We start from the raw sequence: 9,435 nt of genomic DNA on the forward strand, positions 1-9,435 counted from the left end.
CTGAATGTACTACCTATGACAACCTCTGACCCCTCTACACAGGTCACACACAGGTCAAAATGTTTGTTTTTTAAAACAACAACGTATCAACACATTTTGGTTACGTCTCAAATGGCACCCTGTTCCCTATATAGTGCATTACTTTTGACCAGGGACCATGGGGCTCTGGTCAAAAGTAGTGCTCCATGTAGGGAATAGGGTGCCATTTGAGATGTAAACTGTCTAGTAAGGAAGATCGAACAGTAGGCCTAACCGATCACTAGGAACGTTGGAGCTTTTTTTTCTGACAAAATGCAGAGGTGGGTAGGACGTTGCTACGGGCCCATTGCCATGTTTGACATAAAGTCGAACAAAAAAACTAAAACTAATAAAGAGGAGTGCAGAGAGAAGGGGACGCCGAAAAACAGTAAGAATCGGTTTTGGTTTTATCCTAAATCAGTTTGTGAAGTCAGTTTGCGTAAACGATGTATTTTAAGCTGTATATGTTAGCCGTAACCGTGTGTGTGTGGGATAGAGCTAGCTCTGGTCCGAGGCATTAGAGCTTGAGCTTCCCCAAACTAATGCTGCGTTCATGACATCTCTCAAACTCGTAACTAAGGGCATACGACTGGGAAAAAATCCAGTTGAACGGCACTCCAACTGGTGATTGTTAGTGGGACACTTTTAAAATCCACTTGAACGGCCCTCCAACTGTTATTACAAGTGGGAAACTCGTCCATCATCATCCCTGAGCTCCGACTTCTCCCACATGCTGACCTCTGACGTCACCTACTAAGGAAATGACCTCGATAACAGCATTTTCAGAATCTAAATGCAACAACAAAGCATAATTGATCAAAATAGATAAAAAATCTCTTCATGTGTTTTTTGAACATTAAAATTTGTTTACGAGCATGATGGCTGTACTTTTAGTTAATGGTTGATGCCATTAGCCAATTGCCGTTCTCAACGAGTTCAAAGCATGTGAATGCACACAACTGGTTGCTCCCAGTTTACAAGTAGTATTTTCAGAGTTTCCCCACTTGTTATGAACGCATCATAACGCCCTGGGCCAGAGCTAGAGATATTTTATGTGTTAACCCCTTGCGTTACAATCAAATCAATCGCCATTTTTTATACCACTTGTGAATATTCGTCAATGACACTTCTCATGTCTTTACTATTTCAGTCATCCACACGATGTTTTTGATTTCATATCTGTGTGACGCTGCTATTTATTTATTATTAAAATATAATTATAATGTGTGCACAAAGACTCCCTTCAGCTTGATGGATGGATGGAGGGTTGAGGGAGGGAGGGAGGGGGGGAGGAGGGAGGGAGAGAGAGAAAGAGAGAGAAATGGTGGAGGGAGGGTGGGAGGGTGGGATACTCTGTCAACTGCTGTGCATTTGTCAAATTGTAATTTTGTATGTCCAAATATGAATATTCAATTACATTGAAATTCATGTGTTTTCAGGTGGTGTATAGTGCAACGTGCCTCAAAATGGTTTTCTTACATTCTAAATGATCCAGGTTCTTCCACCATGTTTCCCACATGTTCAGAATACATTTCTAGATAATATATGACAAATTGCCGTTTTTTTATTAATATATAGGCATTATGACCCCATGGGTCATGAAATGTAGTTTAACCAATTAATTTGGCCTAATATGGTGTGTTGTCAACAAAGTTATAGAGTGCCACAACACTGAACTGTAGCAACCCAAAAGGATACAATTTATTTTAATTGATGCAGGAGGGCTGGGGGAGTTGACCAATCAAGTTCAACTGAAGTTTTTTTCATATCCACTTCTAAATCCATTGTCTAAACATGCTCTACCATGTTTGATTGATTGCCACCTACTCTATCGACTCTGTTGTTGTAAGCATATGTATTCTGCGCTTGACTGATTTCCGCGCCATGGACAGCGACGGAAAGACGCTCAGTAGATCTGAGCATAAACAACTGTTTGTGGCTTCGAAAATGTGTTAAATGATGGTTATAGACAGGCACGTCCACAGATAGGGCTCACCCTGTGCCCGAGCACCTGTCCTTTTGCCCTCTTATGAAAAAGTGCCCTTGCAGCACAGTGGATTTGAGTAATTTTATGATTTACTCAATGTTATTTTGATTATCTTTATATTTTTTGTTTTGATTTTAAATGTAACGAATTGCACATCAAACGAGCTCATTTCACAATCTGTTGAATCTCAGAACCCCATATGTCTTTCACTGTTAAGGATAAATAATTCTACTGCTTCTTAGCAACAGGCAGAACAAACTCAAATCAAGTAAGAACGAGTTTGTTTCAACAGCGTAGCTAACTATTTACATCATCTACATTTACATCATCATTCACTCTGATTAGCTGATAGACACTTTTCCCGATGTCAACCATCTCTCTTCGTCTCTAGGCCTAGGAGTCACTGGCATTAGCTTGCTTACAATGTGTGATGGTGGCTTTTGTTGCAGAAAATAAATAGGCCTATAGGTGTAGATATTTTGGCTACAGAGGCAATTGGTATGTTATTACTTTTTACTTATGCCTTTTATTTATTTTGAGCAAGTGAAAGTTAGCTACAATGCGTCACAAAACACGGTCAGTCTGTGTTTTCCTACAGAATAAGTTATTAGTGCTTTGATTCATTATCAGCGTGACAATAGCCTTGGAACTGAGCAGACGTCTCGTGCCATGTATCCTAAACGTCCACGGAACTTCGCTGTCAGAGCCAGGAGATAACCGCATCGTTTCAGCGCCACTTCGCTGTCAGAGCCAGGAGAGAGCCGCATCGTTTCAGCGGCACTTCGCTGTCAGAGCCAGGAGAGAGCCGCATCGTTTCAGCGGCACTTCGCTGTCAGAGCCAGGAGAGAGCCGCATCGTTTCAGCCGCACTTCACTGTCAGAGCCAGGAGAGAGCCGCATCGTTTCAGCGGCACTTCGCTGTCAGAGCCAGGAGAGAGCCGCATCGTTTCAGCGGCACTTCGCTGTCAGAGCCAGGAGAGAGCCGCATCGTTTCAGCGGCACTTCGCTGTCAGAGCCAGGAGAGAGCCGCATCGTTTCAGCGGCACTTCGCTGTCAGAGCCAGGAGAGAGCCGCATCGTTTCAGCGGCACTTCGCTGTCAGAGCCAGGAGAGAGCCGCATCGTTTCAGCGGCACTTCGCTGTCAGAGCCAGGAGAGAGCAGCATCGTTTCAGCGGCACTTCGCTGTCAGAGCCAGGAGAGAGCAGCATCGTTCCAATTCCAACCCTTTACAGTCCAGCCTACCGGTATGTTGCAAATATGTGGCAGTAGTGCCACTATGTGGCTAAGTAAAGAAAGGAAAACGACCTATAGCACCAAGCTGATGCTGAAGCTTATAGAGGCGTATAGATAGGCTGCTGTCTTCTAGCCTTCACCACAGTGAAGTGTGTGCATGTGGCTTGCTTTACATTCCTCGTAAATAAACCTACAGAGGAACACAAACATCTTTAGCCTATTGCTCCTCGTGGTACAGTAAAACAAAACCGCGAGAGAGGCAGGGAGCGCGTGCGCATCTCGCTTATTTCGATCGAGGCTATTATAACGTGTAGTCGGTGTAGTATCGGCTCCTCGGGGGGGTTTCGGTGACGCGCATGCGCACTAACATGTCTCTGGAATCTGCTGCAGCTCGCACTACAGGGCTGAAGAGTCGACGCTGCCTTGGTAACGGAACGACACACATGCTGGGCACGAGTTGGGGACCCATATATCCTTACATCGAAGGCTCCTTCCTCCTCCTCTCCATCAATCCATCCCTCAATCCCTGTTTCTCCCATCATCAGGCCAAACCTGGGCAGCTGTGCCTTCCGCTGTTATGGACCGGTGGATATGAAATGCAGACAGGGCAGAAAAATACGGAGTGAAAAATTAACAAAAATAAGAAAGATAAACTACATTAGCGGCGCACAGGCAGGTAAGCTAAAACCCGCTTTGCTTGTCATTTGTAGCGGACGGGGGTAACAGTGAGCTAACGTTAGTAGCAACAACAGGGGAATAGCACGTTGTTATGGTCGTTATGCATTGGTAAGCGTGGATGTATCATTCGCTTGCCTTGGAACAGTAGCACTTCAAGTGTATCCGTGAGAAAGTATATACATTTGGTCACAGATTCATCATGCAATGAATTCAAACGAGCAGAACAGAATCCGAAACCGATGATCGTTTGATTGACACGTTCTGTTTCCATACATTTACATTTGAGTCATTTAGCAGACGCTCTTATCCAGAGCGACTTACAGGAGCTATTAGGGTTAACTGCCTTGCTCAAGGGCACATCGACAGATGTTTCACCCAGTCGGCTCGGGGATTCGAACCAGCAACCTTTCGGTTACTGGCCTAAAGCTCTTAACCACTTGGCTACCTATGAATGGGAATTCTACAATATTTAAATAAAACATTTCTAGGACAAAATTAAATGCATTTAAGTTTTTTTTGTAGTGGGAACAGTAACATTATACACGCAAAAATATATACTTTAAGGAAAATGTTTCTATATTTTATTTAAAATTGTTATGTTTAGCTCACATAATATAATTTTAAATTATGTATTAAGGTGTCTGTAATAGAATAAACATTTAAAAAACGAATGTAGACATTAATAAATTAATTTCTATAGCTTCCACATTTTTTTTCTTCTTTTTTACAATGGAGGAGGAGTACCAAGATGGCTGCATGGTGGCTTCAATACAACGCCCCCTGACAGTCATCCAGGGTTTATATACGTCATTGGTGTAGTCTAGCATAAAGGATTATTCTTGGTAGAGTCAGACTCACAGACACTGAGTCAACAACCATTTACCGGTCACTGCTGTTATTGTTATCTCGCGCTGTCCAAATCAAGTTTTCACAAAGTGTCAAACATTCTGTTGTAGAATTATGTTTTTGTGCTGTAAGTTGTAGTTTTCTTTCAATGTTGTTACTGTGTTACCAGTGCATTGTAATATTTGGCTTAGAGTTTTGCTGGTTGCTTCTCTTGAAAACATTTTGAATAACCTTTTCAAGATCTTGTATATTATGTGTGTAAATTAATGCCATATTGTCATTTTGTTATTACAGGTTAGTTACAATATAATTTGGGTGACTGAAAGGGCTTTCAAACTGCTTGATATTATCTCAGTTGTTTTGTAGCCTGCAGAGAGAGCACTTAAACTTGACTTGGAGCTTAAAGATCTGGATTGAACCAGAAAACGTATTTTCAACGTCTTTCAACGTCTTTTGCTCATAGGGATTATCTTTGGTTACAATATTAACCTTGTAACAGTTGAAGACAGTGATCAAACAATCGTGTCATTTTTGAATGGATGAAATGTCCCATTCTAAATGGATGAACTGATTTTTATTTTATTTTGAATGGATTCCTTTGTTGCTTCATCATAAGATACGATCTCATTTATTCATGAGAGAAGTCTGACTTGTAGATGTAAAAGTTGATTATGTAATAAGGAAAGGGAATCATCAAGGCATCAAAGGTGTGGAGAGAGACACTCTCTGGTACACTGAAATAATGATGAGCCCAAAATCACTCTGGAGACACACTCTCACTCACTCTCTCTCTCACACACACACACACGCACGCACGCACGCACGCACACACACACACACACACACACCATACACACACACACAGCTCAGACAGATACTGTAGTTCAGACTCAATGCTCTCAGTTACTGAGGGTAAAATGGCAGCAGTTCAGATTATAGAAAGCTAGTGTGTTTTATGATATTGTTAGGCCTTTGTAGAACTGTAGAGAGAGAGAGAGAGAGAGAGAGACAGAGAGAGAGAAAGAGAGAGAGAGAGAGAGAGAGAGAGACAGAGACAGAGAGACAGAGAGAGAGAGAGAGAGACAGAGAGAGAGAGAGAGAGAGAGAGCGAGAGAGAGGGTAAAGTGACTAGGCACCAGGATAGATAATAGACAGCGTATGTGGTGAGTGTGATCAAGCTCTACGTAGCTGATGTGAGTAAGACCTTTAAACAGGTTAACATTTGCAAGGCCGCGGGGCCAGACGGAATACCAGGATGGAATAGCATGCGCTGACCAGCTGGCAAGTGTCTTCACTGACATTTTCAACCTCTCCCTGACCCGGTCTGTAATACCAACTTGTTTCAAGCAGACCACCATCGTCCCTGTGCCCAAGAACGCCAAGGTAATCTGTCTAAATGACTATCGCCCCGTAGCACTCACATCTGTAGCCATGAAATGCTTTGAAAGGCTGGTCATGGCTCACATCAACACCATCATCCCAGACACCCTGGACCCACTCCAATTCACATACCACCCCAACAGATCCACAGATGATGCAATCTCTATGGCACTCCACACTGCCCTGGACAAAAGGAAAACCTATGTATGAATGCTGTTCATTGACTACAGTTCAGCATTCAGGACCCTGTGACTGAACACCTCCCTCTGCAACTGGATCCTGGACTTCCTGATGGGCCATCCCCAGGCCGTGAGGGTAGACAACAACACATCCGCCACGCTGACCATCAACACAAGGGCCCCTCAGGGGTGCGTGCTTAGTACAATCCTGTACTCACTGTTCACACACGACTGCGTGGCCGCGCACGACTCCAATACCATCATTAAGTTTGCTGACGACACGACAGTGGTAGGACTGATCACAGACGACGATGAGGCAGTCTATAGGGTAGAGGTCAAAGACCTGGCAGTGTGGTGCCAGGACAACAACCTCTCCCTCAATGTCAGCAAGACAAAGGAGCTGATTGTGGACTACAGGAAACAGAGGGGTGAGCACGCCCCCATCCACATTGATTGGGCTGTACTAGAGCGGATCAAGAGCTTCAAGTTCCTCGGTGTCCACATCAAGGAATAATCATGGTCCACACACACCAACACAGTTGTGAAGAGGGCACAACAGCGCCTCTTCCCCCTCAGGAGGGTGAAAAGCTTTGGCATGGACCCTCAGATCCTCAAAAAGTTCTACAGCTGCACCATTGAGAGCATCTTGACTGGCTGCATCCCAGATTGGTACGGCAACTGCAAGGCACCATACCGCAAGGCGCTACAGAGGGTGGTGAGTACGGCCCAGTACATCACTGGGGCCGAGTTCCCTGCCATCCAGGACCTCTATAGCAGGCGGTGTCAGAGGAAGGCCCAAACAATTGTTAAAGCCTCCAGCCACCCAAGCCATAGACTGTTCGCTCTGTTACCGCACTGCAAGCGGTACCAGTGCACCAAGTCTGGAACCAACGGGACCCTGAACAGCTTCTACCCCCAAGCCATAAGACTGCTAAACAAGACTTCTAAATCAAATGGCTACCCGGACACTCTTGCACTGACTCTATGCACACACACTGGACTCTACCCACCCACTCACACATATGCCCACACACACATAACATGCGCACACATGCATGCTGACGCCACACACACACACACAGTGGTGGAAAAAGTACCCAATTGTCATACTTGGGTAAAAGTATAGATAGCTTAATAGAAAGTTACTCAAGTAAAAGTGAAAGTAACCCAGTAAAATACTACTTGAGTAAAAGTCTAAAAGTATTTGGTTCTAAATATACTTAAGTATCAAAAGTAAATGTGTTTGCTGAAATATACTTAAGTATCAAAAGTAAAATTGAAAGTATAAATCATTTCAAATTCCTTATATTAAGCAAAGCAGACGGCACCATTTTCTTATTTTTAAAATGTACGGATAGCTAGGCGTACACTCCAACATGTCATCCGGAACAGCTGGTGCTCTCATGCATGGTTCAGTGTTGCTTGCCTCGAAGCGAGCATAGAAGGCATTTATGTCGTCTGGTACTCTTGCGTTGCTGGGCAGCTCGCGGCTGGGTTTCCCTTTGCAATCCGTGATAGTTTGCAAGTCCTTCCATATCTGTCGAGTAGTAGGATTCAATCTTAGTCCTGTATTGACGCTTTGCCTGTTTGATGGCTCATCGGAGGTCGTAGCGGGATTTCTTACAAGCGTCCAGATTAGTGTCCCGCTCCTTGAAAGCGGCAGTTCTAGCCTTTAGCTCAGCGCTGATGTTGCCTTTAATCCATTGCTTCTGGTTGGGGTATGTATGGTCGCTGTGGGGACGAGTTTGTCGATGCACTTATTAATGAAGCCGGTGAATGATGTGGTAAATTCCTCAATGTTATCGGATGAATCCAGGAACACATTGCTGACGGAGGAGGTAAGAGGACCAGGCCAACTCTCCGTCCAACTCTTTTTCAGACTCTGGCCGGAGGGTTACTGTATTCTTACCCCCTACTTGTCCTTTACCATTGTTTAATCAGGAAAAGAGACTTGGATATCTGTTGATGGGTAGCTTTTTCTACAGCTGTTGAATCAGTTAGCAACTGTACAACTGGTAGGTCCTCATTTACATGCATGAATGTACACGATAATAACATAAGCTAGGAAAGTGTTATTAGAGTGTGGGTGTTATAAATAAGTTATATGCACCTATACACTGTAAATAGATTTACATTTACATTTTAGTCATTTAGCAGACACTCTTATCAAGACGCATTCGCTTTAAAGATGTCCTCCATGGATTTTTGAACTTTTACTGTTGAAAAGGGATATCCCAAGTATAAATACAGTAAAAGGTAAAAAAAAAAAAGAAGCTATTTCTCATGCAAGGATTTTGCTCAGACTGTCTGGGAGGTTGTCTGAGTGGGGAGGGGAAAACTGAAAACGAGCTGTTATTGTCAGAGAGGTTTGGAACTCTATTTCTTATTGGTCTATTAACTAATTTACCACCTGGTGATGTCACCAGGCAGGCCATAACATCCCACCAAAAAAGGCTGACATTTCAGGTGGTCTTTTCAAACAGCTCTTACACTTAAAGGGCATTATCATATTTTCACAATTTCAATGTATTATTCCAACCTCATAGTGTGGAAATATATATAAAACACAGGAAAATCAAGTTTTGACTGCACTAGGCCTTTAAGTAAATCAGTTGTTAAATGAGGTGAAAAGGAGACTGGAGTGCCACTTTGAGGTAGCTAGGTAAGACAACCACATATCACCATAAATACACTATAGCCTCCCATTTACAGTACCAATATCACCAGTGGAGTGATTTCTCCTTCACTCCATAATAAAAGGATCTCTGACCTTGTGTGTGAACCCTGTACAGTGGTCGAAGCATGACACAATGGCTGTGTCCCAAATGGTACCCTATTCCCTACAGGCCCTGGTCAAAAGTAGTGCAGTACGTAGGGAATAGGGTACCATTTGGGACAAAGGCAATGATACATGAACACAGTGATCAGCTAGCTAGGTCTACATACCAGTCATGGTGAGGTATCATAGCCTGCATCCCAAATGGCACCCTATTCCCTATATAGTGCACTACATTTGGCCAGATCCCTATGGGCTATATATTTTGAATAAGGTGCCATTTGGGACAGAACAGGGAGGTTAAAGGCTGAGGACAGTGGCATCCAGGATGAATGAGTT

The sequence above is a fragment of the Coregonus lavaretus genome, assembly GCF_964263955.1.
Source record: "Coregonus lavaretus genome assembly, contig: HAP1_SCAFFOLD_5361, whole genome shotgun sequence".
Taxonomy (NCBI): Eukaryota; Metazoa; Chordata; class Actinopteri; order Salmoniformes; family Salmonidae; genus Coregonus; species Coregonus lavaretus.